Source organism: Sander lucioperca, chromosome 14, assembly GCF_008315115.2.
Source record: "Sander lucioperca isolate FBNREF2018 chromosome 14, SLUC_FBN_1.2, whole genome shotgun sequence".
NCBI lineage: Eukaryota > Metazoa > Chordata > Actinopteri > Perciformes > Percidae > Sander > Sander lucioperca.
This window is the reverse complement of record NC_050186.1, coordinates 13,056,789-13,073,401: the sequence shown is the minus strand read 5'-3', so window position 1 is coordinate 13,073,401 and position 16,613 is coordinate 13,056,789. Positions and strand designations below refer to the sequence as shown.

Here is a 16,613-nt window from a genome sequence, read left to right as displayed (position 1 = left end):
TAGAATAACAGGAAGCACTTTATCAACATCTGATGTAATGCTTTTCATCTCCTTCAATAACTCTTTCTGAAAATGGCACCATTCCCTCTAATTACTTTGGGAATGACCATCACTGCTTCAAACCTAAACAAAGTTCCCTTGGGCTTATGGCCAATTTCCCACAAAGCAAACAAACTGCAGCAGGGAGGAAATTAGCTTTCTGCTTTCCCTGTGTACCTCTTTCCACTCTAATCCATTTAACTGATGATGTTTGCGCCTCATATTATGGCATTAGGAATAAAGCATGAAGCCAATCATACAGGAAGATTGGCCTCTATAGAAAACTGCGAGCACTGCTGGGTGGCTCAAATTGCCGCGATTGTGTGAAAACATTTTCAATATAATCCAACAGGAGATTGTCTTTCACTGGGAAATTTCAAACAATCCTTTAGTCTCCTAGTTATATTTGAAGGCCTCCTAATTGAGCTCGCAGTTGAAAAACACAGTCAGTGTCGCCTCCGCAGAGAAACTAAATGTCTCATCTGCACCACTAAGAGGGTGCCTGGCCGCAAGCTGCCTTCGCTCACAGTCCTGTGTGATGGCAGAAAGCCTTCAGTTAAATTGCACCAAATTTGCCACCGAGGCAACCGACTCAGAGGAAAAAAGCTCTGGTCCATTAAACACAGCACCGCCTGCCAGCAGCTTGTTCCCGTAGGGCGACTTTCTGCTCAACCGACCCCCTGAAAAATGCACCCTACCGTCCACCTTTTCACATTAAACGCATCCCCTGTGTCTCACCGTAGAGACTGACTGTGGATGTTTCAGACTGAATGTTGACCACTTATCTCTGGAGCTGGATATTTACGCACCTCTCTACCCTTTGCAAGCTTTTCTGCAGCTACCACTGCTCTAAAAAAGATCTATGTTCTGCAGAGATGCAAAAGTTATCATTACGTATTATTAAACCACGTGTAATGGTGTGCAGGGCTACATACAACACTAGTTGAGGAGGCAGGTCAACACCCTCCCTTAAACCTTTAATAACTGATTTTCTTGGCCACTTGGGGGCAGAAGCCCTCCTCAAAAAAAAACATTAGCATAAAAAGATGTTAGCATCAAAAGTAATATTAGCATAAAGAGCGCAGAGAAGTTCCCTCATTCTGGATATTAGTTTGTTAGCATGTATCCAATTCCTGCTGTTTACCATTAATATATATAGCACTATAGATATATGCCAGATGGCCTCTGGCCTCATGCTCATAATTAATTCTGCACACTGAACTGAAAGAAAGAAGTCTCTTTTTGTGGGGGGGGATATTAAAACTTTTTCATACGTTATTTCGGTGAATCGAGCAGTTCAAGGCACAAAAACAATTCCTCTAATGGATCTCGTCATAAGATCATGTTGAACATGTGAAGTTTGTGTTATTCCCTGGCGTGCATGAGCGTTGTACGACGTGGAAACGTGTGAAGTCCTTGTTTAATGTGTGTCGGTCATGTTTAATTTATGAAAATCAAAGCCACTTTAAAGTCCTCAGAACATATTGGCTGAATGCATATCCAATGAATTATCATAATCATGAGGACACAAGGGGAAAAAAACATATAAATACTGCATGTTTAGTATATATATGAACCATATGTATCTGTCACACTGTGAGCAGCAAATTTAAGCGCAAAAAGCCAACCCATCATGTCTTTGTAACACATCACAGTGTGATGCACCAGGATGCATCTGATTCGCTTCTTCAGCGGTTAGAAAAACTACCTGAGTCTAGCTGCGCTAACAAGATCCCCTGAAGGGATTCATCTCTGCTTCTGATAATGACAGGACACACACACACACACACACACATGGATTTAAAACACACCACGACATTCTTCACATCTGGATGATGTGGAATGAATTAGATGACGTCTGCCGCGCACACGGGCGGGCCGAGAACGACAAACACACTGAGTGTATTTTCTCAGTTTCACGTAATCCCAAGAGTCAGGTACTGTACTGTACGCTCTTTTTGCGTACTTTAAATCTCATGAAAATCAGCTGACTAACATGCAGTGATCATCAGCTGCTGTGGCTAAACTGCACTTAACACCTACAAAATATTTAGAGCAAAACATTTGGCAAAAGATGATCTGTTTCAAATGTTATTTAATGTCTTTTCTGTGCCTCCTATAGTGATAGATTCTCACAGCTTCCTCCCATCAGCATACTCTGATGAAAAGATGAAAAACTCACTGAACGTGCAGCACATCACAACCACCCAACATAATCATTAAAACGTGTTGCACAAGACGACAAGAAGCTTCGCTGCAACAACTCACTTCATCCATCCTTACAAATAAATCCCACACATTAATCCATCGCTTGTCTCACTTATATTTTTTCCTTTGCAGGAAAATCACAAAGCCGCCTATAGTCCCCACCTCAAACTGCAGCCACCTGCAGATCCTCAACCTCCTCGTCTGTCCATCAGTCTGGACTAGCGTCCAACAGGCATGCATCATTTAATTGACCTGTGTTTTCATAATAAGGGAAACACCTGCAACTGAAGGCAGTATTTTGAAATGTACAGGTGAAAGAAAGCAGTTTACCGTGGAGAAGGAAACACCTAAGCACAGCTACCCAACTGATCCACTGAGCAGAGGCTTTAGGGGCCACTGCAGATCTTGGTCCCACAGAGACCAGCAGCCCAGGGATCCTTCCACCCCATCCCTGCACGTCGCTCCTTCGTCGGCCGTCTGCTGTCAGCCAATCCACCGCTGGCTTGCCCCCCCCCCCCCCCGATTGGGAATGGGCTTTGCTTTTTAAATCCTCACTGTGAAATAAGAGAAGGTATCGATTCCCTCTCTTCCTCTTCTTCTTCTTCTTCTTCTTCTTCTTCTTCTTCTTCCCCCATCCACCTCTGTTCTGCCCCCCTCCCCCCTCTCACACTCCCTCGCTGTCTCCACCTCCTCAGGACTGTGGAAGCTCTGTCACCATGGAGACGCATGAGGCTGAAGCCCGATTGGTGGAGTTTGTTGTGATGCAGCAAGTCGGTGGTGCAGCCCACCGGATTGATTGCCTTTTCAGTGAGCATCGTTCTCTAACGCTGAGGCCAGAAGCTGTTCTCCATGTGAGTTTCCCTTATAAAGTTAGTTTTGGATAGATACACAGGAATGTCTTTTCAACAAGAGAGAAAAGAATACAAGTTACATTAAGTCTCTGTGTTTAATTGCTATTATTCTTAACGGAAAAATTCCACATACACATAGAAAAATCTTTCCAAAAAAAATTCTTTTTGATAGAATGTATATATATATATATATATATGTATATATATATATATATATATATATATATATATATATATATATATATATATATATATATATATTTAAGACTAACTATAAACCAAATGAATGTACAAGTGAATGTACAATATTGTTTTATGAAGAGTTTTCATTTTACTTGTTTATTTGATGTGTTTTTACTTATTTCTGTTTCTTCTATATATCCTGTTAAATGATTCCTTTTCTATCATTATTTAATTGCCACATATTTAATAAAAAAACTGTCTGTACAACATGCCACATTATTCAAAATAGTTATAAAAACATTTTTTAGCTGATTAAGTGGGCAACGAATGCTCTATACAATTCCAAAGAAAACAAGTTTAGGGAATGTTGTCAGATGTCTTGTTTTGTCAAGATATTAATTTTGTCATCATGACATTAATTATATAAAACAGAAACAAACATTAAATCCTCACATTTGTGAAGCTGGAACCAGAGACATTTTGGGCTTTATTGCTTTAAGAAATTACTCTAATTATTGTCTGCCCATTACTTCCTCAATTGATTGATTCATCTACAAAATGCCAAAATACTACAGGGAATAAGTCCAAATTGCTGGTTTGAAATGTCTTGTTTTGTCCGACCAAGAGCCCAAACCAAAGATCGTCATTTTACAACAAATCCTCAAAGTTGGAACCATAATTGGAACCTGGAAATTAGCATTATTGCTTAAATAAAATGATTTAAACTAGACAATTAATCTATTCATTGTTGCAGTTCTCGTCTCATTTTTCAAGAGGAAGCTATGATCAAGAATAGTTATAAATACTTAATATACTTAATATAATATTGAACTCAGTATAACACATAAACTATAAAGCACCCAGCAAAGCTCTGCTGACACATCCACACAAATCCTAAACGCCTAAATTCAAACATGTTTATTTTTAAATGTGATCCTAGAGTATGTACTGTTTGAAAGTGAGGTGTAGTAGAGACATGTGCATGAATCACTTTTATCTCTGCTCCCAGCGGCAGATCACCTGCTCTGATGATTATGCATCTTCTTTGCAGGGTGTCGTGACCATCCCGCTCATATCTGCTGTGTATTTTTATCACCTGCGTCGCCCACAGAATTTGAATGAGCCAGCTGAGCGGCGCAAACACAAGTCTTTTCTTTTGACTAACAAATCAGTAAATGAGCAAAACTGTGCGCCTTCATTCCAGACTGTAGCTGCAACGCCCCTCGAGTACCTCAGTGGCTACAATCTACATTTACATGTGGATACTGCAGCAGCTTTTTTCTACACTTAAATTACTTCAATTTGGGCGCCTGGATAGCTCAGTTGGTAGAACCGGTGACCATATATAGAGGTTCACTCCTTGATGCAGCGGGCCCGGGTTCGGCTCCGACCTGCGGCCCCCTTGCTACATGTAGGGCTGCAACTAACGATTATTTTCATAGTCGATTAATCTGTTGATTATTTTCTCGATTATTCAATTAGTTGTTTGGTCTCTAAAATGTCATTAAATTGTGAAAAATGTGGATCAGTGTCTCCCAAAAGCCCAAGATAACGTCCTCAGATGTCGCGTTTTGTCCACAACTCAAAGATATTCAGTTTACTGTCACAGAGGAGAAAAAAAAAACTACTGCGTCAATATTTATGAAACTTTATGGAAGAGTGTAGCATGAAAGAACCCATAACATTTTGGAGCGGCTCCGAATCACGGGGCGGTTCCATAAATTATTTAGCAAGATGAGGTTGCATTCATATGGAGTCGGAATAATCAGAAAAATGAGTTCCTGATCATATTTCATGGCTAACCTGATTCGTTTCCTTTGCTCTTAATTACTTGCACGTTGTACAAGATAATCTTCACAAATGAACAAAACTTTTATGATTATTGATATGTAAATGTAATCGCCAGAAGTAAAAAAGCTAACGTTAGGCTTTAAAGCAGACCTGGGCATTGTATGGGCCCCGGCTGGCTGCAAGTCGCAATTAAAAAGAAGTACAAGGTGCCCAGATAGCTCAGTTGGTAAAGCGGGCACACTTATATAGAGGTTTAGTACTCGAAGGCCTAAAATGCCCAAAAAATAATCTTTAAAAAAAAAAAAAGAAAGAAGTAGAAGAAGATGAACTGCAATGTGTCGGCAAGCCGCGAACTGAGCTCACAAGAGACGTTAGCATGGACGTGAATGAGCTGTTATCCCTAAAAAATGTCAGCTCATGGGAAAGAAAGCGAGGTCGATACAGAGTGCCGAGTTTTTAATCAAACATGGACTTCTAAGTATTTATTTACTGAAGTCAAAGGTAAAGCCGTGTGCTTAGTTTGCGGAGAACAGATCGCTGTGTTGAAGGATTATAATTTGAATCGCCACTACAATACTAAACACGCAGAGAAATACAACAGCTTGACTGATGCAGAGCGGCCACGGACAGCTGAAGCTTTGCTAGTTAAGCTGCAAAAGCAACAACGCATCCAGGGATGCAGCAGTCAAGAACAGCTTTTGTGATATCCCACAAAATTGCCATTTTCTGAAGGGGAGTTTATTAAAGAGTGTTTGGTGGAGTCTGCTGCGCTAATATGCCCAGAGAAAAAAGAGGAGTTTGAGAACGTGCCGCTTTCCAGGCGCAATAAAATTAATACTGAGAAGAACTGAGTTTAGCCTGTTGGTCCGGCCCTCCACAACAGTCCCTGTTTCTCATGTGGCCTCTTGGGAAAATGAATTGCCCACCCCTGTTTTAAAAGGAACTACACCACGGTCGCATGACTTCAATGTCACCAGCAGTAGCTTCCAAATGATTTTGCGTGTTCAGCGTGACGACTTTTGACAATCCTTAAGGTGCTGACACACCAAAAAGACGGCCGGCCGTCGGCAGAAAAGGCAGTCGGACTGATCAGTCGGGTCCCCGAGGTCCAAAAAGTGCCTCGGAACGCACTGAAGAGACGCCGACTTGAGCGTACGCTCTGCGCGTGTGCGAAATGTAATACGTCTCCATAGCAGCAGGCGGCGCTGCTCTGTATTGTTTCCATTAACAGTCCGATTGTTTCCCAGAAAATGAAAACCGGCAGCTGATTGGACGAACGTGTCACGTGGTTCTTTTTTCTCCATAAATTAACAGCCAGACTGTCAGAATACGATCTCATATTGTACTAAAATAGTTCACCGAAACGTGTTTCTGAAAACATTTTAAGCGAGAAATAGGCCGTGCAGTTGTTGAATCTGTCTTCATTTCAGATTGACAAAGGTCAGTTTAAAAGATTTTCGTCAGATTTTGAGAAACTCATCCGCTCCCCATTTCCGGGTGAGTCCCGACTGTCCTGTCTCCGACTGAACATGTCGGGTCGGCCCAAATGAAGGCCGACGGCTCCTCGGACGGCCGACGGCACGGACACACCGAACAGACTCGAGTCACCGACCTCGCCAGACGGTCCGACGGCCGATTATCGGCTTGGTGTGTCTCCTCTCTTAGTCTCATTTAGCCAAATTGCAACAGACCTTTTTTAAGACACGTAAAAGCTTAAAAATTCACAAGTCGTGGTATTTGCCGTCATATTTTATGTCGTGGTAAAAATCTCTTAAGTTTGTGTTAACCACAGACCTTATTTCAAGAAAACCATTGACCATCGTCGAGACGAGGGAACCAGAAGTGCAAAAATGCCAACCAATTTTCCGAGTTTTAGGAATTCGTTCCTGCAGCATTCCATTAGTGAGCTTTGAGGGGCGTGGAAGGAGGGTTGTGTTAGCTTTGAACAGCGCCAGGCTAGCTGTTTCTTTTTGCTGAGCTAAGCTATTAACCTGCTGGCTTTAGCTTCACATTTAACAGAAAGACAAGAGAGTGCTATCAATCTTGTCGTCTAACTCTCGTCAAGAGTTAGTTAAAACGACACTACACTTAATCATCTCGTCAAAACGAATACGTGCATTTCCTAAAATGTCAAACTGTTAAGGATTCTGGAAAAACCTTTAAAAACAGCGGTAAGAGAAAAATCTGTTAACACATCAGAGACACAAACTGAAGCTCTTTCTTTGAATGAGACCTGATGTGCACTGAGTGAGCGCTGCGAGCGTAGGATAAACTCTGTGACTTGCATGTCTACGCTTTATAAACGTCACTTTAATTACATCCAGCCGACGCGTCTCAGTGGGTTTGAGGTTAAAAATACCCCACCTGCAGCCAGACATGTTCTACAGGGGATTGTGTCGCTGCTGCTGCTGCTGCCTGCTTCTTCGTCTTTAGGGACATTTCAAACACAATCTCCAGCACCACCAAGAATCGAGAGTTTGTGAGGCCTTTTTTAGCTCTGAGGATGAACCGGAAGACATTTACTACAACGGATCGCAAGAGGGGAACCTGCACCGAGATTAAATTTACCGTCATACCAAGGAACAAGAAGGGAGGCTGAGAATGAGAATGAGCTTTTGAGATTTGTGCAGCAGCATCCTCCTCGCTCTTAGCCTCTGATTTTATCTGGGAGCTGCAGGGATGTACATCGTCAGAATGAAATGTCTTGTTGACGGGTACTCCGCCCAACACACACACACACACACACACACACACACACACACTATCTGAGCATCAGCAGAACATACGCTAACAGAATCAACCCCTAAACACCACAGTCCTGCTACACAACGTGAACATCTGCTGCTATCGCGGCTGTTAATTTGTGATCTTGTCAAACACATCTTTCCTCACCAGACACTCCTGCTGTTACTCATCCTGCACATATCAAACAGAGGCCTGGGTTACAGGTTACCGTGCGTCAGCTCCTGTGATGTTACCGACGGCATTTTCTCTGGACATCGCGCTGGCTGCTGCAGCATGTGTTTTGGGTAAATCCCCAGCAGGTTTCTATATTTATTTTTCACTTCAGCTGAGATTCAATTTCATTATCACTCCGGATGGTGAGGTGAAATGGTTCAAAGTAATCTCAGCTGCAGTGGTGGAAGGTTTAGGTGCATTTACTCAAGTACTCAAAGTTATAGTGTTAATATAGTGTAACAGTAGCACAAGAAGACAAGAGTCATCAATGTCAGTTACAGAGCAATGTTGACCTAAACTTAATTAATATAATAAACAGTTTAACACTAACAGGGGTCAGTGTTCTACTCTCTTGATAAAATCTACTTAAGGAACATTTTCAATGCAAAACCTTTACAAGTAATGGAGTAAACTGGAAACTGTTGTGTTGCTCCTTTTTCTTACGTAAAAGGATTTGAATACGTTCACCACTGCTGGAGAATCCTAAAAAGTCTAAATGATAAGTGACAAAGTGACTTTCTATTCCATAAACAGGAATCTGACCTCTGGTTTAAGAAATATAGACTTTTTTTTGCAGTATGAGTACATTAAGTACATTTTGCTGTTAATACTAAAGTCGGATTTTGAATGAATGAATGGATGAATGAATGGAGGACTTTTACTTGTAATGGAGTATTTCTACATCGTTGGATTGGTTCTTCTATTCTAAGTAAAGGATCTACGTAAATACTTCTTTTAACACTTCTAAGCTGACAGAAACTGCTTGGTTTACCAAAACTACAGATATGAGATGTTGTCACTAACCTGCAGTCCATCTCCAGCGCTGGTTTCCACTACTTCTTCCTGAGAATGAGAAACAGCCGAGATGAGACTCAAAGATGTTCTGCTAATGTTAATTTAATAAGGCATGCACAGTATGACGAATTCAGAGCTTAAGACACACACGCACACACACACACTCACACTCACACACACTCACACACACACACACACACACTCACACTCACACACACTCACACACACACACACACACACACACACACACACACACACACAGCTCTTTCATAATATTCCATAAATACCAGAAGTCATGTTACGAAACAATTTCCTTCCTCAATCCAGGTTGACAAACACCAAGAAACGCAACAGGACTGCCACAGAATATGAATAAAATAGAATACAATATATCAAGAAACCTCCACCTTATTTAAAAACGGAAAGATTCCTGTGTATAAAATTAGCTGAACGTCTCTTGGATGCCAAACATGCTCACCCCACAGCTAAAGCAATCATCTGACACTGTCAAAATATCACAACATAAAAAGAGGCGCGGGCAGCAAATGAGAGTGAACTCTGACGTGATGGCTAGGTGATGAGAGAGAGGACGAGCTATTTTTAGCTCAGGGTGGCAGCGGCGGTGGTGGTGGAGGGCAGGCAGAGAGCAGCGTGATGGGGCTGCTGTCAGGGGTTAGTTCTGATGCTCCTCAAATTGCTCTGCTTTGCTGCGTTCTGGTAAATTGCGGCGATGCATCACTGTCTGAGGAGGGAGGGGGAGGGAGGGCTAATCATCGCTCGCACCGTCCATCAGGGCCTTCGATTGCTTCACTTATCATGGTGCTCACCTTTAAACAAACATTTGAGGAATGAAGAAACAGAAATTCTGATTTATGTTGCTAGTTTCCTGCTGTTTGGTTTAGACAATCAAATAAACAACTTTGTCATTAAAAGCTTAAAGACAGCAACAGGAACAGCTTTTACGATGCTGTTTTTTTTGTTGTTGAAGACAGCAGAAAGCCCTTTAAACAGCAACACTATATACAGTAGTAGTATCTATGTGTAACAGATACAAAACCAGACGTAACCAAACAGAATCAGAGACAATCAGAGACAATCACAGACATCGATGAATACATTTGAAGTTAAATGTTTGAAGTCAGCCAGTAGGAGGAAAACAGCAGCACCCACTTTCAGCAACTCACAGTTAACTCTATCAACACATCATTTAACCACTTACAGCCTCGCCTTCAACTAATGGAGGCTCAGGAAATGGAGAAAATGCAGAGTAGTGGAGTGGAAGAAGAAAAGGAGACACAAATATGATGGCTTGTGGTTTTAAATAGGGATGCACCGATCCGACTTTTTCAGTCCCGATACCGATGCCGATGCCTGGGCTTTGTGTATCTGTCGATACCCGATACCGAGCCGATACCGTCGTTGAATTAATAATACACTCTATACCTTCAACCTTATACCTTCCTTCCACCATGTGGAAGAGACCGGACTTTCTTAACTAAACATTACTTTCCTAACTAAGACATAGATGTAATGTATTGAATTCTTATTTATTTGTACACTCAACTCCTCCAGCATGCAGCACACGTGCGACAGAGGGAAAAAACGAAACAAAACTGGATCGGCCCGTGGATCTGTTAATTTTTCCGATCCCAGATCCAGCTATTTTGTCAATATCAGGACCGATATCCGATCTTAATATTGGATCGGTGCACCCCTAGTTTTAAATTTGAGACATGACGCCTGAGCACTAATACATATACACACACCTACACAGAGGAACAAGAGGGTCAAGCAGGTGAAGGCAGACAGAAGAGAGGAGGGTTGCTGTTCAGGAGATGTAGACACAGAAACTGTAGGACAGCAGAGGAAGGCAGGAGATTTGAAGGCCCAAAGATTAAAAGAGGGGGAAGTTCCACTTCTGGGGCCAATACATTACTTGTTTGGCTCGACTCCAGGCCTCTGAGGCCAGTGTAGCGTGGGCGACACAGGGTACGCTCTCAGTCACGAGCCAGACTGCAGTAACACACGGTCCTTTCCCCCACTTTCATTCATCACGGAGATTTAGCATCTATTAAGACTACAGATCCATCTCTTGATTACTCACATTTATAATGTCTGACTGTGAAAGAGGAAGATGTATCACTCACTCACATGAAATCATTACACAGATGTTACACAACAGTTAGCTAGCAGCAATTTTGATGTTTCGGTCAAGACTGAAATATGAAATTAACATATTGTAACAACTTTGGTAAATTCCTTTACTCTTATTTGTCCACTACTTTGTTTTATGGCCAAAATATTAGGGCTGGGTATCGGTACTTGGTCAAAATAACCCAGTACCACGTAGTATGAAACCGTGATCTAGAATAAATTGACCACGCCCTAGTTCACGAGACCACCTCACAGTCTGATCTCTGAGCAAACAGATGCACAGAGATTAGTTTTAACTAACAGAAGGATGCTGTAAGTGTCAGGTAAGCAGGTTGCTGTACCTCTTTCATACCACTGAATATGTGTGTGCGTCTGAATATTTGATGAGGACACAACGCCTCGCTGGACCTGAACAAAGCCCAGGGATTGTTAATTAGAGTAAGTGCTCAAAAACACTCCAAGAGCACCACAAACGTGGCCAAACGTGACGGCTTTTAGATTGTCAGAACAATCCCACTCCCCAACCTTGGTCTCACATGACCCCTCCCCTCCCCCGGAGTAACTGGGGACGTCATGGAGGTATTAATCTATATTTAAAGCGTTCTTGCAAGGGCACCATCTGACTGTCCGCTGTTAACCCTGACAATGTGAGTCTATATGGAGCTTAACAGTGGCCGCACACTTTTTGAACGGCTCTGGTTTAGGGCTGGGCGATATGGAGAATATCAAATATCACGATATTTTTGACCAAACATCTCAATGTCGATATTGCAACGATACTGTAAGGTTGACAATTGGTGCTTTCACAAAATATCTTCCACATTTAGATTTTAGATAAATAACCATCATAATGTGGATATAATGACTAAGTGGTTAAAGGCAAATAATAGAATAGTTACAACAGTCTGGTAAGTTCAGAAAATGACATCACTTTACTGTAATGCAGCCTTTAAAACCAGGAAAAGACTAAACTTACCATGTAACGATATTACAATTCTTCAAAATCTAAGACGATATCTAGTCTCATAACACGATATCGATATAATATTGAAATATTGCCCAGCCCTACTCTGGTTCCAGAAGTGATTTTCCCCATTTCATTCACCCTCTGTGAGCAGCAGACTAAAAACAGGCAGCACCCTAAAGGACCCCTCCCATGCTCTGTTCTCTGCATTTGAGTAGCTTCGCTCTGGACGCCGGCAAGGCCAACCTTCTCTCTCCGTCCTTCCCCCACTTACTCTCTCTTTCTTTTCTTTTTCTTTTCTTAACAAACACGCTGTTGTGTCAGACAGTCAATTTTATTATTACAAAAATTGAACATTTCTTGCTGCTGCTCTTCTGTATTTCATTATATTTATTTACTCCTTGCCCCCAGGGGATAAAAAAAAATATTTGAATTTAATTGAATATCTCTTATTGAGTTTCAAGCCTGGAACCAAGACAACCAGCTACGAGGTGAATCATGACCATAAAACAATGTATTCGGTGGAGAAGAACATTTTGAGAACTGAAAAAAGGCAAAGGTACAAGACTGTGTACATAAACAATCATAGACTTCAGTGGTAGCAGCTAGCTATAGCTGTTCCCAGGTGCGGTAAACATTTCCATGGTAACAGCGAGTTCAACCAGAGATGTCGCTGTTACACTTAGGATTGTGGGTAATGTAGTACTTCTCCATCACATCGCAATGTATGTGTATGTGAGACGTATGGGAATGTATTTTTATGTTTTTTAGCACACAATTTCATAACGTAGGGCCCTATGGAATCTGATATAGCTTTAGCTTTTTTAAATTCTTAATTTCACGATTCCATCCTTGATTCTGTTATCACAGAAACTATTGGGCTCTACATTAATGCTGCTGTGACTGTCCCCTACTTTTCTAAACTACTTTTCTAGGGAATACCCTGGACTTCTAGCTTCTACAGGAGCAGAAACCTTCGTTTCACAACCTCGGCGCTCGTGGTCAGTCTACCTTGGACGGTTTAGACCAGAGATCTTCAATAGGGGGTCCGTGACCCCTAGGGGGTCCTCAGAGTTACTGCAGGGGGGCCGCCAAATTCTTAAAAAAATATTCTTTTGAAAGTTTATTTTTTCAAAAATGAAATATGTCTGAAAATAATATACATCGATGTGAATCTAACATATGACGTAATAGCAAAGATAAAAAATGACACACTGAAGATAAGCTTACTGTAGGTAAGGTAGCCACTATGGTAGCCATATAGTTACATTTAGGCTTCAAGATTCACTGTGGCTTCCACATGTATGTTTTTTTTTCATCCATTCGGCCCAGTTTAATATGCAACTCAATTGTTTACAATATATGCAGTAGGGGGTCCCTACACGGTCTCTCTTTGAGCTAAGGGGTCCCTGGCATAAACATTTTTGAAGACCCCTGGTTTAGACATTACAGCCAAAGATCTAAATCCTTATGAAGGAATGAATGGGATTTTCACTTCCAGAACCACACTGTTGAGCTCTGTACAGCTTGTTCTGTGTGCAGGAAGCATCCAAAGCCTTAAGTAAAGTATTATTTTACCATATTTATCTGGTTTTACTTTTTACTGGTTAATTTTATTACAGTCTCTCATGTCCTTTGTTAAAGCTCTTTGAGTGCTTCACAAATAAAGTGAGCCCTCTCGTTATTATTGGTTATTTTTCACCACCGGTATGCTTGCAGTACTCCATATGAGAGACACAGTGCATATGTGCCTGCATGTGAAGCAGAGTGAGGAGGAGAAAGCGACAGACGGCCTAATTGTGGTGAAGTGTGTCTCCCTGACAGGCTGAGGCGGTGGGAGGAAGAGGGGGGGCAAGACAGTCAGGACTAAATACAAAGCGTTGTTCATTCACATCCGAGCGTCTCCAGCCTCCCACCACACAGTCCTGACTGTGAAGCCATGATCAGTGGGCTGGAATCCCTCTGTTTACCCTGCTAAAAATAGATTCCACACACTGTGATGACGTGGCATCTCGTGACAAGATCCCCCTCCCTTCCCTTCCTCAACTCTTCTCATCAGCTCCTCACCACCAACCCTCCTCCCTCCTCCCTCCTCCCTCCTCCAGACTGTACCGCTGAGCGAGTCATGCCGTTATTGGTATGCAACGCTCAGCTCGGCTGCATGCCACATCTCCTCACAATCCTGTCTGACGTATCTTTGGGGTAAAAATATGGCGTGTCCCGTGAAGAGGAGATGGCAAGAAAGGATGAATTTCAAGGGTTGAGATAAAGGAAACGAGAAGGAAGGATGGATGGACAAGACAGAGAGAGAGAGAGGAGGCTAGGGAGAAGGAGGAAGTGAAGAAGGCGGTGGCAATCAATACCATGACTCATTCTTTTTGCAGTGGCCACTTCCTAACAGCATTCATTAAAGCAAACCTAATCATTTTGGCCTGACAATCAGATCCTGCGAGGCTCCATCTTATTTCACTCCAAACCACACACGTTAAAAATCATGCACACTGAACCTGAAATGGGAGGAAACCGGTGGAGCTGAAGTCGATCGAACGATTAGTCGATCAGCAGAAAAATAATCCCCAACTATTTTGATCATTGATTCATCGTTAAGCAGTGATCTTTCATGCAAAAATGGTTTTCAGCCTCTCAAACATGGAGGTTTCCTGCTCTTTTCTGTTTTATATCACACATAGTAACTTGTTTTTGTTGACTTTTTTGTTTGACATAAAGACATTACCTTGAACTTTGAAAAACTGGCATGGACATTTCTTTTTTTTCACTATTTTTGGACATTTACAGATCAAACAATTAATCAAGAAAATTATAGGCAGATTAATCGATACTGAAAGGAATCGTTAGTTGCAGCCCTAGAAACAGGACCAGTACATTACACAGTGGCTCAGATGGTTTAGTGACAGTGAAGCTGCTATGAAACAACTTCCGCCATGACACAACAATATTTTCCGCAGCAATACTGCATCGATACACCGACGCCAAATATCTTATCGCTCTATATATCTTTTATTATATAAATTGCACATCAGAATTCAACTTTTTGGTACCACAATTATAAAATCAGTTGCTTTTTCAGTCCGCTAAATCAGTGGTTCTCAAACTTTTTTTCAATAATGTACCCCCTGTGAAATATTCTCTGTGCCAAGTACCCCTTGACCAGTGCAAAGCATTTTTTTTGGGAAAAAAAGCCTGTATAAAGAGGTACATTACAGCGCTGCACCACCACTGTCTGATTAACTAAACAACAACTTTGTAACTGAAAAACATTTAAATGCTACTTCAAATGTTTAAAATCCATTACTAAATTAATTTACTTTTATAGTATAATTTTTCAGGGAAATATGCATGACAGATATTTTTAAATTAACATATTTTTTAAAAATCTCACGTACCCCCTGCAGTGCTCCAAAGTACCCCTAGGGGTATGTAATGGGTACCCCCATTTGAGAAACACTGCGCTAGATGGGCTGGACAATAAAATTGAAGTGAGATGAACAAACAGAGAAGTTTATATTTTTAGATAAAACAAATGTTGATAAAGTTTTCCTTTAGGGACATAATTTGAAGTTGGAAAAAAAAGTAATAAATTGCAATATATATCGCAGCATATCACAATATGTTTAAAATCGCAATAATATCGTATCATGACATAAGTATCGTGATATCATATCGTGGGGCCTCTGGTGATTCCCACACCTACTATAAGATGGAGAACATAGTAAACATTACTCCTGCTATACATTAGCATGTTAGCTTTGTCACTATGAGCACGTTAGCATGCTAATGTCAAGCTCAAAAGGCTGTTGACTCTTAGTCTTGTTTTCATATATGTGTATACATTCATTAAAAAGCAGTATTTGCTGTTGAAAGAAATCAGCAAATAAAATAAATTATCAAAACTGCCTACATTAAAGCTAGAGTGCGTAGTTTCTGTCGCCCCCCATGAGGAATTCTAAGTAATGGCAACAAAACTGTCGGCGCGTCCACATGATACAAGTCTTCTGTGATCCCGCACCCCCCCCCCCCGCCCCCCCCCCCACCCATCCTCCACACAGCTGCTAGTAGCCAAGGAGGACACGGAGGATTAAAAAAACATGATGGACTCTTCAGAAGAGGTCATTATCTTCACTTGAGTTTCTGCGGCGGGAAAGTCGCCGGATGCCACAGTCTTCTGATCATAGTCATACTGAGAAATCCAGAGAGAGTTGTGTGGAGCTGATAGTCTTAATTAGCTTTTTAGCAACTCATTTGGCAATGGCTTGAATGTAACGGACGTTCATTAATAACAAAATGTTACGCACTAAAGCTTTAAGAATAATTATTTGCTGTACCGCACAGAACCCACGTGGTAACACTGATTACTTGAAGCTTTGTGGCGACAGGCCAGCTAAGAAACTCTCTCCAGGTTAAAAGAGTTCTTCCTAGAAGGTTTTGGCTTTACTGCAGCATCGGTCTAAATATGTTACAGACTCAATGTAGATCACACGGACAACAGTACCTCTTTAGTGTTTTCCCCTTCAGTGTCTAAGAATAGCTCCAGCTCAAGAGACACAGCATGTACAGGACAGTTGTAGCAAGGACAGGTCAAGTTTTATACAGCATATAAGTAAATATGTAAGTAACTTAAATGTATTAATAAAGCAATTTTCACAGACTTA

The 16,613-nt window shown here is 41.4% G+C and overlaps 1 protein-coding gene across 3 annotated transcripts in view; it reads right to left on the bottom strand.

The window, feature by feature from the left end:
• The window catches only part of LOC116051047 (membrane-associated phosphatidylinositol transfer protein 2-like), a 51,411-nt gene that overhangs the window by 32,618 nt on the left and 2,180 nt on the right, over positions 1–16,613 (bottom strand). For 2 of the 3 annotated variants that reach the window (XM_031301281.2, XM_031301282.2), the window contains exon 2: positions 8,835–8,873. The gene's annotated coding sequence lies outside the window, so the exon portion shown is untranslated. Of the gene's footprint in view, positions 1–2,577; positions 2,727–8,834; positions 8,874–16,613 lie in introns of those variants that run through there. The other variant, XM_035991852.1, reaches the window with a different exon arrangement.